This window comes from Rhinoderma darwinii, unplaced genomic scaffold, assembly GCF_050947455.1.
Source record: "Rhinoderma darwinii isolate aRhiDar2 unplaced genomic scaffold, aRhiDar2.hap1 Scaffold_69, whole genome shotgun sequence".
NCBI lineage: Eukaryota > Metazoa > Chordata > Amphibia > Anura > Rhinodermatidae > Rhinoderma > Rhinoderma darwinii.
In genome coordinates, this window is record NW_027464249.1 from 464,174 (window position 1) to 487,818 (window position 23,645).

The window sequence follows — 23,645 nt, forward strand, 5'->3', positions numbered from 1 at the left end:
TGGAGGGAGTGTGGTTTGACGGGTAATCTTTGTTTTCTGGAGTTGTTTCCCATTCTTGTTGCGGTGGAAATTTGGGGACAGCTTTAGTCCAATCGGTCAGTGTTTTTTCACTATGATAACATGGCGGTCGTGTGCGCTATTAATAGTTTGTCCGCCAATTCCCCCCCGGTGATCACAGTGCTACGCCAGTTGGTCCTGCTGTGTTCGAGATGGAACATTCTATTTAGGGCTCATCATGTTCCTGGAGTTTCCAATGACATTACAAATGCTTTATCTCGATTGCAGTGGGATCGTTTCCGTTGGCTAGCTCCAGAGGCAGAGAGGGATCCAGTTTCTTGCCCCGAGCACCATTGGAGGGTGGTGTGGCTCGTCTGATATGGTGGGCAAAGCGTTCGCTGGCCCCTGCTACGTGGGATGCTTATACCAAGATCTGGGTGAGATGGTCCCAGCTGGAGGATTCGTGGTGTAGTCAAAGGAGTCATTTTAGTGCCTTAGAGGGGATGTTCTGTTTTTTGTTATCTCTTATGGAGAGTGGATCTTCAGCTTCCTCTGTTGTTAAGTCGGTAGCGGCACTTTCCTTTTTCTTTAAGTTAATTGGTTCTACGGATGTTACTAAGCATTTTTTGATACGGCGGGCTCTGCAGAATTTTCAAAAAGGGCATGTCGGGCAGGATAAGCGTGGGCTGGTGTCTTTTGCAATGTTGGAGGGACATTTTCTCAGTTGCACAGGATATCCCATTCAGATTATGTGAGGTTGTTGTTTCAATTGGCTTTCTCTTGGGCTTTCTATGGGGCTTTTAGGGTTGGCGAATTGGTTAGTCCCTCAAAACGGGTGCAGGGCGGTAATCAAGTAACCGATGTGTTTTTTTCAGGATAGTGTATTGAGAATAATGTTGTATCATTCAAAAACTGACAGGAAGGGAAAAGGTTTTGAGATTTGTTTGACTAAAATTCATGAGGGGGAATCGTGCCCAGTGTGTTGTTTTCTGCGTTTCATTGCTGTGCGTCCTCAGGCTGTCTTTAAGAAATGAGTACAAGGGTTGGGCCTTTCACATCTGGATTACAGCTCTCATTCTTTTAGTATTGGAGCTGCTACTGAGGCTTTTCGTTTTGGGCTCGACACTGCTTCATAGAACCAGGGATAAGATAAGAACCTCCCCACAGATGATTGCTGTGAAAGAGGCAGCATTGGATGTAACAAGTGGGAGTTGCGTGAAGCCTCCCTGTTATTTAGACGATGGGTTACCCCTGTATCAGGGAAGAGTCCGAGCTCTGTCCCAAGGAAACCAAGCTGGTAAAACCCCATTTCCTGCATTGCCTGAAATTGCCGCCATTTTGTGTAATATTTTAAGTGACTGTGCCTCTCTGCTAAGAACAGTTTTTTGTATTTCCTTTTAGTCGTTTTGCAAACATTACCGGCCTACTAAGGGTATGTTCACACGGCCAAATTTCAGACGTAAACGAGGCGTATTATGCCTCGTTTTACGTCTGAAAATAGGGCTACAATACGTCGGCAAACATCTGCCCATTCATTTGAATGAGTTTGCCGACGTACTGTGCAGACGACCTGTTATTTACGCATCATCGTTTGACAGCTGTCAAACGACGACGCGTAAAAATACAGCCTCGGCAAAAGAAGTGCAGGACACTTCTTTGGACGTTTTTGGAGCTGTTTTCTCATAGACTCCAATGAAAACAGCTCCAAAAACGGACGTAAAAAACGCCGCGAAAACGGCGTGAAAACGCCGCGAAAAATGCGAGTTGGTAAAAAAACGTCTGAAAAGCAGGGTCTGTTTTCCCTTGAAAACAGCTCTGGATTTTCAGACGTTTTTGTTGACTACGTGTGAACATACCCTAAAAGAAACCTGCATCAAACCTGGGTTTCTTTTCATCATACTGCCAGTAACAATGCAAGGTCAAATACATTACTCGCCCTCACTAGCCTTACCTCATGCCAAATTTTATGGTCAAAAGGACCATAACAATTATATTCTATTGGAAATAAAAGGTGGATTTCTGACTTTAGAGAACAGAGGGTAAAATAATAGACATGTTCCTCACCTCTGTACCTGAGATATGGTAACATTTGTCCTTTAAAAATTAAGCCCTCATATGGCTGTGTCAACGAAAAAATAAAAGAGTTATGACTTTTGGAAGGCGGGAAGTAAGAAAACAAAAACATATAAATGAAACTTAGCCTGGTCCTGAAAGGGTTAATCAAAGACTGAATAGCTATTAAAAATTATATTAAAAATAAAAGGGGAGTCCTGACTACAAAACAGCGGGTAAAGAACAGAGATGTTCCTCCCCTCTGTACCTGAGATATGGTTGTGTTATACTAGATATTGTCTATAGAAGATATACATGTTAACCCTTTCAAGACCGAGCTCATTTTGGCCTTCAGGACCAGCCTCATTTTTTCAAATCTGACATGTGTTACTTTATGTGGTAATAACTCCGGAATGCTTTTTCGCTATCCAAGTGATTCTGAGATTGTTTTCTTGTGATATATTGTACTTTATATTAGTGGAAAATTTGGTCAATAAATTCATTGCTTATTTGTGAAAAACATCAAAATTTAGAGAAAATTTGCAAAAATTATGATTTTTCTAATTTTAAATGTATCTGCTTGTAAAACAGATAGTAATACCACACAAAATAGTTACTATTTCACATATTCCATATGTCTACTTTATACTTGCATAGTTTTTTGAACATTATTTTATTTTTCTAGGACGTTACAAGGCTTAGTACTTTACCAGCAATTTCTCACATTTTCAACAAAATTTCAAAAGGCGATTTTTACAGGGACCAGTTCCGTTCTAAAACGGCTTTGAGGGCCTTATGTACTAGATATACCCCATAACCCATATTAAAAACTACACCCCTCAAAGTATTCAAAACAGCATTCAGAAAGTTTCTTAACCCTTTAGGCATTTCACAGGAATTAAAGCAATGTAGAGGGGAAATTGACAAATTGTTTTTTTTTTGCTGCAAATTATTTGTAATACATTTTTTTCTGTAACACAGAAGGTTTTACCAGGACTGCAAGGACCCATTATCCACTTTACCTGCCCAGGACCTTAACCATCCTCCTTTGAATCAACACACCAACACCTTCTTTATGGAAATGTGGAAGTGGCCACAGCTTTATTCTTATTTACAAACATCGGCATGAAGACATATATATATATATTTATTTCTCTCTCCTCCTGAAATGCCGATGCTCCCTGTCTCCATCAGGCATGTAGGGTGCTACCTCCGTCTTCATCTGCCGTACTTTCCGCCAAGAAGGGGGAACTGAGAAACCTACTCAGTCCCCCGACCACCCCCACCAAGCAACGCCAACCCTCTCTCGGCACCATCCAAGAGATCCAATAAAAAGATATCGAGCCCGATATCATTCAGATGCACTCCATCCGGCGCCAGCAAATCTGCATTATCCCCCTCCAGGGACTGGTGTCGCAACCCGATCCCCCCTATAGAGCGAATGAACCGCGACACCCGCACATTAATTAGCTTGCGCACTTTCTCCAACGCTGCCATGTTCCTCGCTCCTCGCCACACCGTGCGCGCCACTATCTCAGACCAAACTACCACGCAACGGGCGAACAGGTCCTGAAAACGCGCCAAATCAGTCCGTATAAATGACAATAACTCGGCCATTTTTACTTGGCCGATATAATTTCCACCCGCATGTATTATCAGGACAACAGGTCCGTACGTGTGCCTTGTAACTGCCACTACTTCTGGCAGTAACTGCACCCACCGTAATCCCCGGACACCTCTCCAATGGACGTCGGCCTGTGAGAGGCCCAAATTCGGACCTAACGGCCTCCGTCCCGCTCGAACCGCTGCCCAATGCACGTACGAATGCCCCAAGATCCACACTTGGGGGCGCCGCGACCCTAACAAAGAAATTAAGCCACATTCCGGTCAAATGAATATACAGGCAGGATTAACATAACACTCCATATAAAACAAGGAAGGACACAGGGGTGGGGGGGGGGAAGGGGGCGACATTTTTTACTATAAAAATTTCCAGCTTACACACTCTTTAAAACCAAATCAGGTCGCACATATGACTTATAGCTATTAGACCGCCATCTACCCAGACTCATGATAGCCGCCGAATCCAAGCCCAAGGCATCCGCCTCCGTTGCCGCCCCTATTCTAAGCGAATGTGTACCAAACTCGCCCGGTGGCAACCCCAAGTACTTCAAACCGGCCTTAAAAATCGCCTCAAATTGAAAACGCGACATTGCAGATCCATCCTGATGGATCAAGAATTGAGCCCCGGGCACTCGGACCAACACAAATTCCTGGACCCATTTTACCGGGCAATACTGCCCCCCAATCCTCCCAATCGACAGCCAAGCCCCCCTCCCTACCATGTCAGTCTTTGACCTCCGCACACAGACCCTGAGAGAATCTCCCAACGTCACTACATCCGATCCGAGAAGACCACCGCTTGCCCCCACGCTGTGCGGAACCAGCTCACTAACCCGTAATGCGGCAAAGAAAGCCAAAGAAAACGCTGCGCCGAACAAGGACACTTCATATTCATCCCGACACACAAAACATAAAACGGCTAGAAGCCGACCCAAAAGCGAAAAAGATACTGGCCGCCTCGTGTCCCTGGAACACGCCTCTTTTTTCCACCCTTTTAAAGACTGCCGAACTACAAATTCTTTTGTAACATCTCTGCATCCCCACAATTTTAACATAAAGGCCACCCCTGCTAAAAACTTGCTCGCCGTGGCCGCACTACCCCCTTCCTGACGTATTTGTACCAAATTTGCTAACGTGACGTCCAGGTGACACCCATCCTGTAATGGGAAGTTATTCCCCGCAATCTCCAACCACCGATCCCACGCTCTGCAATGACTCTTCCAAGTCGCCGGTACCACCGAACCCCTCAACAGCCTCATAAGTTGTCCTCGACCAGGGCCCATAAGTGAAGCGGGGGGGACACCCCTTCTGCCAAAGCTGCCGGGTGCAATTCCCGAAACCGGGACATCTGTGAACGAGACAAAGCATCAGCCATCACATTACGGACTCCCGGAACATGTTTCGCACGAAACCACACATTCAAACGCAAACACTTCAAAACCAACCGTCTTAATAAAGCTAATACCGGCAATGAACTAGAAGACAACCCGTTCACCGCATGCACCACCGCCATGTTGTCTGTCCAAAATACAATCCTCTTATTCACCATCACGCTACCCCACAACTCTATTGCAACTATAATAGGAAACAATTCCAATAGCGTCAAATTACGTAAAACTCCCAAATCACTCCAATGCGAGGGCCAAGGGGACCTACACCAACTTCGGACCAAAATTGCTCCAAAACCATCACTTCCGGCTGCATCCGTAAACAATTCCAAGTCTACATTAGACAACTCCGCGTCCTGACACACCGACCTCCCATTAAACGAACTCAAAAACGAATGCCAGACAAACAAATCCTTCTTCATCCAAGAGGTTACCCGGATAAAATGATTTGGCTTCGAGATACCTCTAGTGGCTAAAGACAAACGCCTAGAGAAAACACGACCCATTGGAATTATACGACAAGCAAACACCAGCAATCCCATTAACGACTGTAACTGTTTTAACGTCACTTTTTTCGACCCCATGACCTGGTCAACTTGCGTCACTAGCCTTGCCAATTTATCATCGGGCAAGCGAAAAATCATCCGCTCGCTATCTATTTCGATACCCAAAAATGACAAAACAGTTAAAGGACCTTCCGTCTTATCTTCGGAAATAGGTACACCGAAACGCGACATCACCTGTCGAAACACTCTCAGCAACGTGCTGCACAACCCAGAGCCCCCCGGGCCTACAAAAAGAAAATCATCCAGATAATGAATGACCGAGTCACAACCTGACTCCAAACAAACTACCCATTCTAAAAATGACACAAACATCTCAAAGTAACTGCATGATATTGAACAACCCATTGGAAGGCACATATCCACGTAAAACCCTTTATCTAAACAACAACCCAGCAGGTGAAAACACTCCGGATGAACCGGCAGCAAACGAAAGGCCGCTTCAATATCAGATTTAGCTAACAACGCCCCCTGTCCAGCCGCCTGTACCAGCCTTACTGCAACATCGAAAGACGTATACGAAACCGCCGCCTCAGCCCTAGAAATACCGTCGTTAACAGAACCACCGCGAGGAAAGGAAAGGTGATGAATCAGCCTAAACTTTCCTCGTTCCTTCTTCGGAACTAAACCAAGGGGGGAAACTCGCAGATTCGTATACGGCGGCTCGCTGAATGGACCTGCCATTCTCCCTAATTCCACTTCTTTCGCCAATTTTAGCCGCGCAATGCCCACATTCTCATTGATCGACTTCAAATTGTCAGCCAATGACAATGTCGCAGAATATTCAAAAGGAATCTCAAAACCAAACGAAAACCCGCTAGTGAGCACCTCTGCTTCCCGCCTCCTGTGGTACCGCTCTAACCATGGGCCCATCTCGAGAACGTTCACCGGCGTTCTCCGCTGCGCCGGAAGGAGGTGCCTTAACCGGCTGCTTACCTCTCCGGAAACACCGGAGCGCCGCATGAGCGCCCCCACAGATGGAGCATTCATGTCGGAATTTGCACGTGGCAAAGAAACGACAGTGGCCCTCGTTGTAGAGCCAACAGGCACCCGTGGGCCTAGCGGCCGCAACTCCAGGGGCGGGGCCCGGAGCTGCGGCCGCACTGGGAAAGGGGCGTTGTTGCCTGCTCCCTTGCGCTAAGATAAGCTGCAACCACACGTCCGTTGCCTTCGTCGCCCAACTAATATCAGGCGACAAAGCCAAACGACGCCGAAATTCTTCATCATATCGCCACCAGGCCGCACCACCGTGCAGCCTGTGGGCGCTGAAAATTGTGTCAAAATAGACAAACAACTCGGCCCCTTTCCCAGGATAGCGTTGGCAAATAACATGAGCCAGTGTAGCGTAACACTGTACCCAGTTGCCAAATGTTTTTGCGACTTTCGCTTTCCTATCTGAACCTCTCTCAAAACCCCGCTCCTTGTCTACAGTCACCTGCTCCACCGAGACCAAGGACCAAATATCCACAAATTCATTCCTCCAAATCTTGTCCTTGATCTCAGCTGACAAATGAGTCCCAAGAGGAGCGACTCCACAAAACAATGAATCTCTAAACGTCAAACTAGCTAAAGCATTCTCTTTCTCAGACGGGGGCATAGCTCCCTCTGGTGGCACCGAGGGACACAACGTTCCCTCATTCACTTTTAACCCAGCCACCACGGCTTTTAAAACAGAAATCAAATCCGCACCCGATGCATTAGATTTATTAAGCCATGCGTCACCGCAGGCTGACTCACCGCTCCCAGAGGTCCCACCGACTCCAGAGGGTCCTTCAGCCACTTGCCGCGGCACTGGAACCACGGCCTGCACCTCCTCCACCGGCCTGGCGGGAGGGACAACCTGGGACAGCTGCTCCTGATCCACGACAAGTGCTGCACCTCCCGGTGTCGACTGTGTCTCTGCGGCCGTGATGATCTCCGCGACGACCTCCTCCACGATCCTGACGATGCAGACGTCGTCGCCGACGAGGAGGAGCATCCATCGCTGGAAGACGAGGAATACCGCCGACCACGCCTCTTCACGTCACCCGATCTGCGACGTCTATGATGGCCGTGCCGGCGATGTCCTCCAGCCCGGCGTTTCCTCCCTCGCCTGGAACGCTCCCTTCTTGGACCTGCAGGAGAAAAAGATGACAAGGCAGGAGAAGGGCAAATCGAGTCCAAAACACCCTCGACCCTATCTTTCCTAGCACACTCCCCCCCTGGCCTTGACCCATGCTGACAGGGGCCCGGGGGGGACTGGGGTGGAGAAGCGACAGGCACCGCAGAAGCCCCCGCCCCCTGGCTGGGCTGCTTGCTCACCGCCCGCTTCCCCGAACCCGCCGCCATCTTCTTTTTATGTGAGCCGCCATCTTGTTTCCTGGCCGCACTGCGCCTGCCAGGACGTCCCGCCCCTGTTCTCCCCGCCGCCAATTCTGGCTGCGCAGAGAACAGCACGGGGAAAGATGGCGCCAACCCCGGCTGCACACAGGCACCGGAAGCAAGTCCCAGCTCCTGTGAACATGCCGCATGGTAAGCAACCATGTCGGACCAATCACCTGTGTCCGCCATAGTCACCCCACTGTCACGAAAATCGACCGCTGCCTCCGCGCCCGCATCAGCAGCTCGAGGCGGGTTGTACCGAGCCCGTGCCGGTTTAACAGCCGCCCTCTTACCGCCATGGGGAAGGACGCCAGCGCGACGAGTGGGCGGGGGGGAGGGGGGCACTATGTAGACCGACGAAGCACCCGTCGACATAGGCCTAGGGGACCTGCTGGGACCACCGCATGACTGTGCAGCAGTCACAGCACCCCTCATAGCAACGGGGCTAGGGCTCAGTCGAACCGGAGGGCGTGTAACGCGCTGCGGCCTACCTCGAGTAGCCGCTCCCAAATGTTCCGTGCCGCGCTCCAATCCTCGCTTCTCTCCTTCCTCCAACAGGGATTCCAGCCAGGCAGGTCCCTCCGACGCTACCCGCTGTGCCACCTTCCGCAACAGTTCTTCTGCCATATTCTTGCAAGAACACGCTCTGAATCTCCACAGCAGCAGCAAAGGTGTTTCTTCCACTGCAGCTTGAAGGTAAGAGGGCTTTCTGCTCCAAACCTCTGCCTTATATCTTCTTAACCACGCCCCTCTTACCCCTTGTTAACCAATCCTGGTCCTGGGCATTATTTTAAACCGTTCCATTCTTTCTTAACCCCTTGCAGTCCCTGACACTCTCCCTAGGCGCTTCAGTGTCTGCAAAGAAACGCAACACAATATTTATTGCCCAGATTCTGCAGTTTTTAGAAATATCCCACATGTGGCCCTAGTGTGAAAAGGGACTGAAATACCGGCCTCAGAAGCAAATGAGCACCTAGTGGATTTTGGGGCCTCCTTTTTTTAGAATATATTTTAGGCACCATGTCAGGTTTGAAGAGGTCTTGTAGTGCCAAAACAGTGGAAATCCCCCAAAAGTGGGACACCTGCAGAATATGGCGCGGGCGCAGCGCATGAGCCCGCTCCATATATAACCCCCCGCACCACGACATGCTATTAAGTCGTGGTGCGCGAAGGCGTTAATGTGCAGCGGATGGTGCAAAGTGAAAATTTAAATTTTCCACTGATATGCCATTTTAACGCACAATATGTTGTGCCCAGTTTGTGCCACTGAAGACAAGTACCTCATACAATGTTGAGCAGGTTCTCCCAGATATAAAATATCATATATGTGGACGTAAGCTGGTGTTTGGGCACGCTGTGGGGCTTAGAAGGGAGGGAGCGCCATTTGGCTTTTGGAGCGCAGAGTTTGCTTGGTAACTGTTCTGTTTGGGGTTTTGCTTTTATTTCAGTTTATGAAGTGGGGGTATGTGTGAATTGGGCAGAGTACATCAGGACATAATAAGAGGGTATAATAATTCGGTAAATAAATAATAATCCGCAGATATGTGGCCAATGTCGCACTGATAAATGGTGCCTGATCTTATCAGCTTTTGGACACTGCATAATTTCTGTCGCTATATTCTGAGAGCCAGAACTTTTTTTTATTTTTTCTTCACCGGAGCCGTGCGAGGACTTATTTGTTGCGGGACAATCTGTAGTTTTCATTGGTACCATTTTAGGGTACATGTGATTTTTTTATCACTTTAAATTAGATTTTTTTTGGCAAGCAAAGTGACAAAAAAACAATTCTGACAATGTTTTTTGTCTTTTTTTTTTACACTTTTCACCGTGCGCTATAAATGAAATTTTACTTTATTCGATACGATTACGGCGATACTAGATGTATATAGTTTTTTTATGTTTTGTGGCATTTGCGCAATAAAATTACTCTTCGATTAAATTATTTATTTTTTGTGTCACCATATTCTGAGAGGCATAACTTTTTTATTTTTCAGTCAAAAAAGCTGTGTAAGGGCATGTTTTTTGCGGGACGGGTTGTCGTTTTTATTGGTACTATTTTAGGGTACATGCGACTTTTTGATCACTTTTTATTCTATATTTTTGGAGGGTTGATGACCAAAAAAAATTGCGATTCTGACATCGTTTTTTAATTATTTTTTTTTGCGCTGTTCACCGTTCGGGAAAAATAATATTATCGTTTTATAGTTTTGGTCGTTATGAACGCGGTGATAGCAAATATGTGTACTTTTTTTAACATTTTAATTTTTTCTCTATAATAAAAGACTTATTATAGGGAAAAAAAGCATTTTTTGTTTTTGTAACTTTTATAACTTGTTTTTACACTTTTATAAAACATTTTTATTACTTTTACTTTTTACTTGAAGACTGGCAGCACTGATCGCTGCTATAATACTTTACACTACCTAGGTAGTGTAACGTATTATAAACTGTCAGTGTGACGCTGAGAGTCACACTGACAGGAAGCTTAGGAGGACCGGCCTCCGGCTGGTTCTCATAGGCTGCTGTGCATGGCAGACCCAGGGGCCGTTGTATGGCCTCCGGTTCTGCCTTATAACCGACTGAAGCACCCGCAATCGGTCCCCGGGAAAGTTTGTTGTAGCAACAAACTTTCCAGTTTGTTGTAGTAACAAACTTTCCAGTTCGTTGGTACAACAAGCTTTCCCTGCGATCACATGACTGGGACCTGAACCAATTAGGTCCCGGTCATGACTCCAGGACCAGAGGCAGGGGTTAACAGCGCGATCCGGGTGTCAGCGCTACTCTGAGACACCCGGATCGCGCTTTTAACACCCACCGTGAATTCACGTCGGCACTGCACAGAGCCCAGCAAATGCCAACGTGAATATACAGTGGGCGGTCGGGAAGCGGTTAAAAACACATATATTCTGATGTATCAGGAAGATACTATCACACCTCTGCGGGTCTAGAACTCATATCTAGCCTGAGTGTTATCAGTAATTAATATAAATATTAATTACCTGTCTTGTGATTCCTTTATTGCTGCTGACAGGGTTATATGTCACGTTCCTTCTTCTCACTGGGATCAGTCATCTGTAAAGAATCAAAGGTGTGATAATATGTTCCTGATACATGTTATAGACACTAAGGGTATGTGCACACGTAGTGACCAAAAACGTCTGAAAATCCAGAGCTGTTTTCAAGGGAAAACAGACCCTGCTTTTCAGACGTTTTTTTGACCAACTCGCATTTTTCGCGGCGTTTTTCGCGGCGTTTTTTTATGTCCATTTTTGGAGCTGTTTTCATTGGAGTCTATGAGAAAACAGCTCCAAAAACGTCCAAAGAAGTGTCCTGCACTTCTTTTGACGAGGCTGTATTTTTACGCGTCATCGTTTGACAGCTGTCAAACGACGACGCGTAAATAACAGGTCGTCTGCACAGTACGTCGGCAAACCCATTCAAATGAATGGGCAGATGTTTGCTGACGTATTGTAGCCCTATTTTCAGACGTAAAACGAGGCATAATACGCCTCGTTTACGTCTGAAAATAGGTCGTGTGAACCCAGCCTAATATGTATAACACACTAGGGACATAGTTATTTATCTCAGGTATAATGTACAAATAGAAAATAAAGAAAAAGACGACACTAAGGACCTGTTCACATCACCGCTGCCCTTCCGTTGAGGGATTCCGTCTGAGGTTTCCGTCGGGTTAACCCCTCAAAAATGAAACAAAATAACATGCCCCCCCTTGCCTGTGCTGTATGGCAAACCCCCATTTTATGGTAAAAAGTAGCATAACAAGTGTATTCTATTGTAAGGCCCCTTGGGTGCCTGGAATTATGGAGCTTATGGGTATATTGCTTATATAGTTTAAATTAATGTTTATTATCAATGTAATCTTAAATGGTTAACACAATTATTTTTTCTGAGTCGTTATAAAGGGTTACCTGTGCCTAGTAGGCAACAGTTCTCCAAAAAGATTCAGGATTGTTACCACACAGGGTCCTCAGTGGTGGAGTGAATGCAACGGCGTGGAAATCCACTTATTAAGGGATGGCTGGAGTCTGGCAGTAACTATTTTCCCAAAGCAAAGGAGCTGAAGAGCCCTTTCCAAAAGCTTATGGACTGTTATTGTTGTCCCATGCTTTTTAGAGGGAAGTGTTATGCTCTAAAAATAGTTCCTCCACCCCCCCCCCTTCCCTGCATGTGGCATGGCCGGAAGTTCCCGGCTTGCAGTAAAGTGGTCCAGGGATGTGGGACAGCGCTGGTGTAGAGGAAGGAGGAGTCAGTCCTTACATTGCACCCTCATCTAACAGGTCCATGAGGCAGGGTTCTGCTCTACCCCTGAGGAAGCAGTAGGGGCATGGATGGCTCGAGGTGTGGTGGGAGGAGCAGTCCTGTGATTATAATGTACAGGCAGACTATGGAGGGCAGTCGGTAGCATCAGTGGTGAGACAGGTGTAGACTCCAAAAGGAGTTTATTGCCCCCTCCTTGCTGCTGGTGTGAGAGACCGTTGTCATAGGATACGGACGAAGACTGCCTCCTATTGCATCATTGGGATCTGCAGCTGACCACGGTCAAGAGACTGGTCATCCAGCTGCTGGAACAATCTTGGAGGCACCCTTGGGTGATGCCAGGATTCCTGTGAGTGGTGAGTCACCTTCATGTTTGGCTGCGTACTCAAGCACAAATGTGTTGACGGATGAGGATTTGTTCTCTGTTTTAAAGGACAACTTGGGCTTGTTTGGGTGGCAAAGGGTGGAGTATAAGCTATGCCAGTAAAGCCAGTACGTTAATACCCCGCCTGACTAGATGGTTTGTACAGATTAACCTTTTGTGGCTTATTATTCTGTGGTGTGGCTCCTCTGGGAATTTACCTGTCCACCAATATAGGGGACAAGATCCACAGACGAGAATTTGTGATATTTGGTTTCAGTGGATCATGTAATGGTGGAGAAAGAGAGAGGGTCTGAGAAAAATTCCAAAGTGGTAAAGACCTGTACGATGTAACCTGTCATTTAAAACGAGATTACGCTTGCCTTGCTGTAAATATCACAGAGACGCTACATAAGGGTCAGGATTGTGAAAATAAAAAAAAGTTGTGATAAAAAAAGAATTAATGTTCCATTATTAGTGAAAGAATCTATGAAATTATCGGCAGAATTTAATATGGTCTAATAATTAATAATACCTGTCAATGCTCACGGCTTTTACAGATGACACCTAACTGTCCATACCAACGGGTCCCTCCCCCATCACATTCCTTGTTAATCAAATGGCGGTTTAGTATACAAAGATTTTTTTCAACACCAATTACCTTTAAAAACCAGTATATAATTCCCTTTTTTCCAGTTCATGTATTGTCTTAAACTGTTTAAATGATGTATTTTTTTGCGTCTATTTATGTTTTAATATCTCGATGTGAGTATTGCAGAGGTTCATATCCGACAGCCTAATAAACAAAAATAAGCATTAATACTCTATCCACTACTCATGGATAAAATTGGATCATTGTTATCCCTCATCCTATCATTGATAACTATCTATCAAACAATGCTGTAAGTACACAACTTACTATTAGAGCAGTGATGTTCTATCACCGGCTCTCTGTTTCAGCACCACTTTTGATGGACAGCTCCACTGTGCTGGATAGCTTTTATTTATAGACTGCCGATGTTCCTAAGGCGTCTCCTTAGTTCAACACTACTCTGCTGGACAGCACCACCTTGCTGTGACAGCACTAATTTTCACCTGTTGGCAACGGATATAAACCTCGTTCTGACAAATAGTTGTTAGCATTAAAGCCATGAGGAAGAACGTGGTATACATCTGAAACGCGTAGGCACTTTACCTACATTTTCACCCTTGCATTCGGGAATGATCTTGTTTTAACCATCCAAATAAAATTGGAACTACGTTCTGTTTTAAACTTGACTGCGCTGGACCATCTACTTTTGCCCATTTTTCTTCTGTCTAAAACTTGCATCAAGGTGAGCTGGAGGATCCCTCCCACTGTTTGTTTGTATAGCTATACGGCTGCATCCATCCGTGCACACCTACTGCCCGTTATATAGGGTTCACAATACAAAAGCACAATTGTATTTTGACCATATCCCGAATGTTAAAGAGTTCTATAACATACTAATATACTCACAGAGTTATTAAAGTACAACAATTTTTCTTTATATATATATTTTTTCTTCTGGCTTTAAAATACAAATTTTTAAAACTTAACTGGAATTTCGGTTATATATATATATATACAGTGAAGGAAATAAGTATTTGATCCCTTGCTGATTTTGTAAGTTTGCCCACTGTCAAAGACATGAACAGTCTAGAATTTTTAGGCTAGGTTCATTTTACCAGTGAGAGATAGATTATATAAAAAAAAAAAAAGAAAATCACATAGTCAAAATTATATATATTTATTTGCATTGTGCACAGAGAAATAAGTATTTGATCCCCTCCCAACCATTAAGAGTTCAGCCTCCTCCAGACCAGTTATACGCTCCAAATCAACTTGGTGCCTGCATTAAAGACAGCTGTCTTAAATGGTCACCTGTATAAAAGACTCCTGTCCACAGACTCAATTAATCAGTCTGACTCTAACCTCTACAACATGGGCAAGACCAACGAGCTTTCTAAGGATATCAGGGACAAGATCATAGACCTGCACAAGGCTGGAATGGGCAACAAAACCATAAGTAAGATGCTGGGTGAGAAGAAGACTACTGTTGGTGCAATAGTAAGAAAATGGAAGACATACAAAATGACTGTCAATCGACATCGATCTGGGGCTCCATGCAAAGACTCACCTCCTGGGGTATCCTTGATCCTGAGGAAGGTGAGAGCTCAGCCGAAAACTACACGGGGGGAACTTGTTAATGATCTCAAGGCAGCTGGGACCACAGTCACCAAGAAAACCATTGGTAACACATTACGCCGTAATGGATTAAAATCCTGCAGTGCCCGCAAGGTCCCCTTGCTCAAGAAGGCACATGTACAGGCCCGTCTGAAGTTTGCAAATGAACATCTGGATGATTCTGAGAGTGATTGGGAGAAGGTGCTGTGGTCAGATGAGACTAAAATTGAGCTCTTTGGCATTAACTCAACTCGCCGTGTTTGGAGGAAGAGAAATGCTGCCTATGACCCAAAGAACACCGTCCCCACTGTCAAGCATGGAGACATTATGTTTTGGGGGTGTTTCTCTGCTAAGGGGCACAGGACTACTTCACCGCATCAATGGGAGAATGGATGGAGCCATGTACCGTCAAATCCTGAGTGACAACCTCCTTCCCTCCACCAGGACTGTAAAGGATCTGCCAGGCACAGCTTCGGGGTTAACTCCCAGAACTAATCAGTCAGCACCTGAGAATACATCCCTGAGACTGACTCCTGCTTCCACCATTCAGGCTGGCAGGCTTAGGAGTGGGAGAGCCTATCGTAACCTGGCCAGACTCAGCTAGCTCCCGCCCTCGGTCTATTTAAGCCTGCACTTCCTGTCCCTCGGTGCTTGTTATTGCTTGTGTTTCCCTCCTTGTGGTTTCCTGGCCCAGCTACAGCTCCTGCTATTTTTGATCCTGCTCCATACAGACCCTGGCTTACCAACTACTCTTCTGCTTTTCGTTTTGTACCTCGCACACTCCTGGCTTGACTCGGCTCGTTCACCACTCTGGTTGCTCACGGTGTTGCCGTGGGCAACGGCCCCTTTTCCTTGCTTGTGTTCCTTTGTATGTTTGTCGTGTTTGTCGTGCACTTACTGAGCGCAGGGACCGCCGCCCAGTTGTACCCCGTCGCCTAGGGCGGGTCGTTGCAAGTAGGCAGGGTCAGAGTGGCGGGTAGATTAGGGCTCACTTGTCCGTCTCCCTACCCCCTGCCATTACAAGGACATTAAAAATGGCTCGTGGCTGGGTCTTCCAGCACGACAATGACCCGAAACATACAGCCAAGGCAGCAAAGGAGTGGCTCAAAAAGAAGCACATTAAGGTCATGGAGTGGCCTAGCCAGTCTCCAGACCTTAATCCCATCTAAAACTTATGGAGGGAGTTGCCAAGCGACAGCCTCAAAATCTTAATGATTTACAGATGATCTGCAAATAGGAGTGGGCCAAAATTCCATCTAACATGTGTGCAAACCTCATCATCAACTACAAAAAACATCTGACTGCTGTGCTTGTCAACAAGGGTATTGCCACCAAGTATTAAGTCTTGTTTGCCAAAGGGATCAAATACTTATTTCTCTGTGCACAATGCAAATAAATATATATAATTTTGACAATGTGATTTTCATTTTTTATTTTTTATATAATCTCTCTCACTGGTAAAATTAACCTAGCCTAAAAATTCTAGACTGTTCATGTCTTTGACAGTGGGCAAACTTACAAAATCAGCAAGGGATCAAATACTTATTTCCTTCACTGCATGTATGTATGTATGTATGTATGTATATGTGCAGTATGTATGTGTGTGCAGTATGTATATGTGCATTGTGTGTATCTGCAGTGCGTGGGCAGTATTTATGTATGTGTGCAGTATATATATGTGCAGTGTGTGTGCAGTATGTATGTGTGCAGTATGTATGTGTGCAGTGTGTGTATATGTAGCGTGTGGGCAATATATATGTATGCAGTGTGGGCAGTATGTATGTATGTATGTATGTATGTATGTGTGCAGTGTGTGAATATGTAATATGTGTGCATTATGTATAGGTATGTATGCAGTGTGTAGATGGTGTGTGCAGTATGTTTGTATGTATGTATGTATGTATGTATGTATGTATGTAAGTATGTGTACATTGTGTAGATGTAGTGTGTGCAGTATGTACACTACCGTTCAAAAGTTTGGGGTCACCCAGACAATTTTGTGTTTTCCATGCAAACTCACACTTATATTTATCAAATGAGTTGCAAAATGACTAGAAAATATAGTCAAGACATTGACAAGGTTAGAAATAATGATTTTTATTTGAAGTAATAATTTTCTCCTTCAAACTTTGCTTTGTGGGAAAGGACACAGAGACATAAGAGACTTTCTACGCCAGTTTTCTGGTGTAGAAGAGTCGCCAAAGGGCTTAAAAGTTTAAATTTGTGGTGCAAATTGCAATTTTTGCCTTTTTTTGGCAACATTTTTCACACTTTTTAAGAAATGGGGCGTGGTAAAGGCAAAGGGGCTTGACAAATTTATTATGATTAACCCCAGAAAACTGGCGTAAATTATAGAGGAAGTCTACGCCAGCTCCTCGCTAACATAGATTTCACTCCATGGGGCATAGCAATGTAGAGGCCCGTGCTGGACCTTATACTTTGCGCCCCCCCTTCATCTGACCAAACCCTGGCCTCCCATTGGACAGTTAAATTAAAAAATATATATACACTACCGTTCAAAAGTTTAGGGTCACTTAGAAATTTCCTTATTTGCACAGTTTTTTTCAATGAAGATAACATTAAATTAATCAGAAATACACTCTATACGTTGTTAATGTGGTAAATGACTATTCTAGCTGCAAACATCTGCTTTTTAATGCAATATCTACATAGGTGTATAGAGGCCCATTTCCAGCAACCATCACTCCAGTGTTCTAATGGTACATTGTGTTTGCTAACTGTGTTAGAAGGCTAATGGATGATTAGAAAACACTTGAAAACCCTTGTGCAATTATGTTAGCACCGCTGTAAACAGTTTGATGTTTAGAGGAGCTATAAAACTGACCTTCCTTTGAGCTAGTTGAGAATCTGGAGCATTACATTTGTGGGTTCGATTAAACTCTCAAAATGGCTAGAAAAAGAGAGCTTTTATGTGAAACTCGACAGTCTATTCTTGTTCTTAGAAATGAAGGCTATTCCATGCGAGAAATTGCCAAGAAACTGAAGATTTCCTACAACGGTGTGTACTACTCCCTTCAGAGGACAGCACAAAAAGGCTCTAACCAGAGTAGAAAGAGAAGTGGGAGGCCCCGCTGCACAACTGAGCAACAAGACAAGTACATTAGAGTCTCTAGTTTGAGAAATAGACACCTCACAGGTCCTCAACTGGCAGCTTCATTAAATAGTACCCGCAAAACGCCAGTGTCAACATCTACAGTGAAGAGGCGACTCCGTGATGCTGGCCTTCAGGGCCGAGTGGCAAAGAAAAAGCCATATCTGAGATTGGCTAATAAAAACTTAATATGGGCAAAAGCACACAGACATTGGACAGAGGAAGATTGGAAAAAAGCGTTATGGACAGACGAATGGAAGTTTGAGGTGTTTTTATCACACAGAAGAACATTTGTGAGACGCAGAACAACTGAAAAGATGCTGGAAGGGTGCCTAACGCCATCTGTCAAGCATGGTGGAGGTAATTTGATGGTCTGGGGTTGCTTTGGTGCTTGTAAAGTGGGAGATTTGTACAAGGTAAAAGGAATTTTGAACAAGGAAGGCTATCACTCCATTTTGCAACGCCATGCCATACCCTGTGGACAGCGCTTGATTGGAGCCAATTTCATCCTACAACAGGACAATGACCCAAAGCACACCTCCAAATTATGCAAGAACTATTTAGGGAAGAAGCAGGCAGCTGGTATTCTATCTGTAATGGAGTGGCCAGCGCAGTCACCAGATCTCAACCCCATAGAGCTGTTGTGGGAGCAGCTTGACCTATGGTACGCAAGAGGTGCCCATCAAGGCAATCCAACTTGTGGGAGGGGCTTCTGGAAGCATGGGGTGAAATTTCTCCCGATTACCTCAGCAAATTAACGGCTAGAATGCCAAAGGTCTGCAATGCTGTAATTGCTGCAAATGGAGCATTCTTTGACGAAAGCAAAGTTTGAAGGAGAAAATTATTATTTGAAATAAAAATCATTATTTCTAACCTTGTCAATGTCTTGACTATATTTTCTAGTCATTTTGCAACACATTTGATAAATATAAGTGTGAGTTTTAATGGAAAACACAAAATTGTGTGGGTGACCCCAAACTTTTAAACGGTTGTGTAAGTGAACACTGTGCAGTGAAATTCAGTGACTCACAGGTGACATCTTCTCAGAAACATAAAATAGTTTTCCATGAGTTTTGGACTGCGATGTGCTGCTGATCTCTCCTTTTGGGGGTAATATACAGGGAATATGGGGGTTATAAAAGGGACTCCCATCATCCCTGTATATACCAGCCATCATCCCCATATATAACCACCATTATCCGTGTATGTACCAGCCCACCATTATCTCGGTATATAATCTCCATCACCCCTGTATATACCATTAGGGTGGGCACTGGCAGCTTGATGTGGCGTGTGGGCATTGTGGCTAAACAAGAAGTAAATGGGGTGGGTATTGAGGACACCGTGGACCAATAATAAGCCTGAAACGCAGGTATATGGGAGAAGTCCAGCAGAATCTGAAAATATGCCTCCTGATTGCTTAAAGGCTATGTACACCTTTGCACTGTTTTTTTTTTTTTAATTGCCTTGTATGTATTTTGCAAAATAAATCACATTTCTAATTGGTCTACCATTTGTCTTCTGTACCTGCAGTGTATTTCAGTTTATGGCCAGCTGCTGTATTCAGTTATGTCTCTAAGGCCCTGTTCACACCTGCGTTGGTGTGTTTCGTTGTTCTGCTCCGTCAGTGGTGCAGAACAAAGGAATAACGGAAGCAACGGTTCCGTCGCACAACGGACACCGCCACCTGCCGACAGAACCTATTGACTTTAGTGGGTTCCATTGGCTTTCCGTCAGGCGGGGGGCCGTGATTTTACCAGAGACAATAGTGCAGATGTGAACGAGGCCTTATCCGTCAGTCATCACCCTAATGGCAAACTGAGCAGCTCCTCCTTTGCAGGCTCATGAACAAGCATTTACTGTGGAATCTGCGCATGTGCATGGTTCTATTTACTGCATACCTCCTAACCGTCCCGGATACAGCGGGACAGTCCAGGATTCCGGGCGGTATTACGCTGTCCCAATCGGCCGGTGGTATGTCTTGGTGTCAACTGTATCTGCGTCCTCAGGATGCAGATACAGTTGAATCCAATGCCAATGTAAGGGATCGTCAGCTCCCTGCTTCTGTATTAGTACCACTCGCCGAGGAATTCCCGGGCACAGCGCTACTTTAAAGGGAACCTGTCACCAGCATTTTAGCTATAAAGCCAGCAATACCTGGTGAAAGTGGGTGAAAAATCATTGACATCTATGCTATAAATATATAAATATGTTCTAAGCAAGTTCTGTTCCTTTAGTATTCCGTTTTTCAGTGGTCCCACACCGTATGCAAATGAGCAGAAAAGAGTCAAATCTTCATCTGAAAAGAGTCAGATTTTCATTCCTCCAGTGTCTCAGAGTGGACTCCACCTCCTTCTTTTTGATTGACAGCTCCTTAGCCAGTCAGGGCCAGACAGGTGGCAACGGTGGGCAGGGTTAAGAAGCTGCATCCCAGAGGGAAAAATAATTACCATAAAAGGCGGGAAGAGTTTAAATGACGATATTTACAGACAGAGGAGGACTTCAGGAAAGAAGAGAACAGGAACGAACTCTGGACAGCTGCGGCCATTGAGGGGTCAGGTGAATTTAACAGGTAAGATGTTGATGACAGGATCCCCTTAAGTGCAGAGCCCCTTATGAACATTGACGTCGGGGACATACTCCTGGAGCGGAATACACTGCCTTTGCATTGCCGATGGTCTGGCCGGGGATTCCGCTCCTAGGCGGAACCCCTGATGTCACTGTCCATATATGTACAATTACATCAAGGGCTCCTGCTGGAGTGCAATCCCTGGCCACAGCGTGGCCGACGCTCTGGACAGGGATTCTGCTCCTATAGGGAATGCCTTACGTTACTGTCCATATATGGACAGTGATGGCAGGGGCTCCTCCTGGAGTGGAATCCCTGGGGGAGGTGGCACCATCTACATGGGCAATGTGTGTGACACTATCTGTATGGGCACTGGCACTTTATATGTGCGCACTGGTACTAGGGGTAGCTAAGGAAGCATTAAACTGTATGGGGGCAGCAATTTGTTAATATACTGTGTGGGGGATCCTATCGGAACATAATACTGAGTGGGCTGAAACGGGTATGTGTGGGCGGAGATTTCTTAGATTAGATACTTGAAAGTTGTTAGATATGTTTACTGGTGTGTGCTGGGGCAGAGCGAGTGTGTCTACTCCAAATTTGCTAAGTCAGGCAATGAGGTTGCTTTACCACATGCCAATGCTGCAATTTTGGGTATTGCTCCCTCTAGTGACCAGCACATGGAAATGTTATAAATTAGAATCTAATTTATAATATTTCCTGACTTGTGAAAATATTAAAAAAATTAAAACAAAAGTAATCATTTATATACTAACTGTTTAACTGAAAAAAATAAAATACAATTCTAGCGACACATTCCCTTTAATACTGGCGTTTCATACACCAGTCCTATTAACCCCTTAAGGACGCAGCCTAGTTTTGGCCTTAAGGCTCGGAGCCCATTTTTCAAATTTGACATATTTCCCTTTATGTGGTAATAACGTCGGAATGCTTAAACATATCCAAGCGATTCTGAGATTGTTTTCTTGTGACACATTGGGCTTCATGTTCGTGGTAAAATTTGGTCGATGTATTCAGTGTTTATTGGTGAAAAATTGCAAAATTTAGAGAACATTTTGAAAAAATAGCATTTTTCAGAATGTAAATGCATAGTTACATAGTTACATAGTTAGTACGGCTGAAAAAAGACACATGTCCATCAAGTTCAACCAAGGGAAGGGAAAAGGGAAGGAAAAATTTCTACACATAGGAGCTAATATTTTTTTGTTCTAGGAAATTATCTAACCCTTTTTTAAAGCCATCTACTGTCCCTGCTGTGACCAGCTCCTGCGGTAGGCTATTCCATAAATTCACCGTTCTTACTGTAAAGAAGCCTTGTCGCCTCTGCAGCTTGAACCTTTTTTTCTCCAGATGGAGGGAGTGCCCCCTTGTTTTTTGAGCGGGTTTTACAAGGAACAGGATATCACCATATTTTTTTGTATGTGCCATTAATATATTTATATAAGTTAATCATGTCCCCCCTTAGTCGTCTTTTTTCAAGGCTAAATAGGTTTAATTCTTTCAATCTTTCCTCATAACTTAAATTCTCCATGCCCCTTATTAGCTTTGTTGCTCTTCTTTGTATTTTTTCCAACTCCAGGGCATCCTTTCTATGAACTGGAGCCCAGAACTGAACTGCATATTCTAGATGAGGCCTCACTAATGCTTTGTAAAGTGGCATTATTACATCCCTGTCCCGCGAGTCCATGCCTCTTTTAATACACGACAATATCCTGCTGGCCTTTGAAGCAGCTGATTGACACTGCATGCTGTTATTGAGTTTATGATTTACAAGTACACCCAGATCCTTCTCAACAAGTGAATCCGCCAGTGTAGCGCCCCCTAGGACATATGATGCATACAGGTTGTTGGTACCCAGATGCATAACTTTACATTTATCTACATTAAACTTCATTTGCCAAGTGGACGCCCAAACACTTAGTTTGTTTAAATCTGCCTGTAATTCATGAACATCTTCCATAGTCTGAACTATATTACATAGCTTGGTGTCATCTGCAAAAATAGAAATAGTGCTATTAATCCCTTCCTCTATATTATTAATAAATAAGTTGAATAATAGTGGTCCCAGCACTGAACCCTGGGGTACACCACTTATTACCGGGGACCATTCAGAGTAGGAATCATTGACCACAACTCTCTGGATACGGTCCTTGAGCCAATTCTCAATCCAATTACAAACTATATTTTCTAAACCTATAGTCCTTAATTTACCCATTAGGCGTCTATGGGGGACAGTGTCAAATGCCTTTGCAAAGTCCAAAAACACTAAATCCACAGCGGCCCCTCTGTCTAGACTTCTGCTCACCTCTTCATAAAAACAGATTAGGTTAGTTTGACAACTTCTGTCCTTAGTAAAACCGTGCTGGCTGTCACTTATAATGCTATTTATTGTCACATAATCCTGTATATAGTCCCTCAATAGCCCCTCAAACATTTTCCCCACGATGGATGTTAAGCTTACTGGTCTATAATTACCCGGGAAAGACCTAGAGCCCTTTTTGAAAATAGGCACCACATTTGCCCTGCGCCAGTCCCTTGGCACTATACCAGTCACTAGAGATTCTCTGAATATTATGAAAAGGGGGACAGAAATAACTGAACTAAGCTCTTTAAGAATTCTAGGGTGTAACCCATCTGGTCCCGGAGCCTTGTGCACATTTATTTTATTTAATTTAGCTTGGACCATCTCTACATTCATCCAATTCAGTATATCAACTGATATATTAACAGCACTGGCACCGGCTACATCAGCTGCTCTTTCTTCTGTTGTATATACAGAGCTAAAGAACCCATTTAGTAACTCTGCCTTCTCTTGATCCCCTGTGACCAACTCCCCATTACCATTATCTAGGGGTCCTACATGTTCAGACCTTGGCTTTTTTGCATTTATATGCTTGAAGAATTTTTTAGGATTTGTTTTACTATCCTTGGCCACCTGCCTTTCATTTTGTATTTTTGCTAATTTTATTACATTTTTACAGATTTTATTAAGCTCTTTATATTTTACAAAGGCTACAGCTGTACCCTCAGATTTGTATTTTTTAAATGCCCTTTTTTTGTCATGTATTGCCCCTTTCACAGAAGGTGTAAGCCATGTGGGGTTTAATTTGAGTC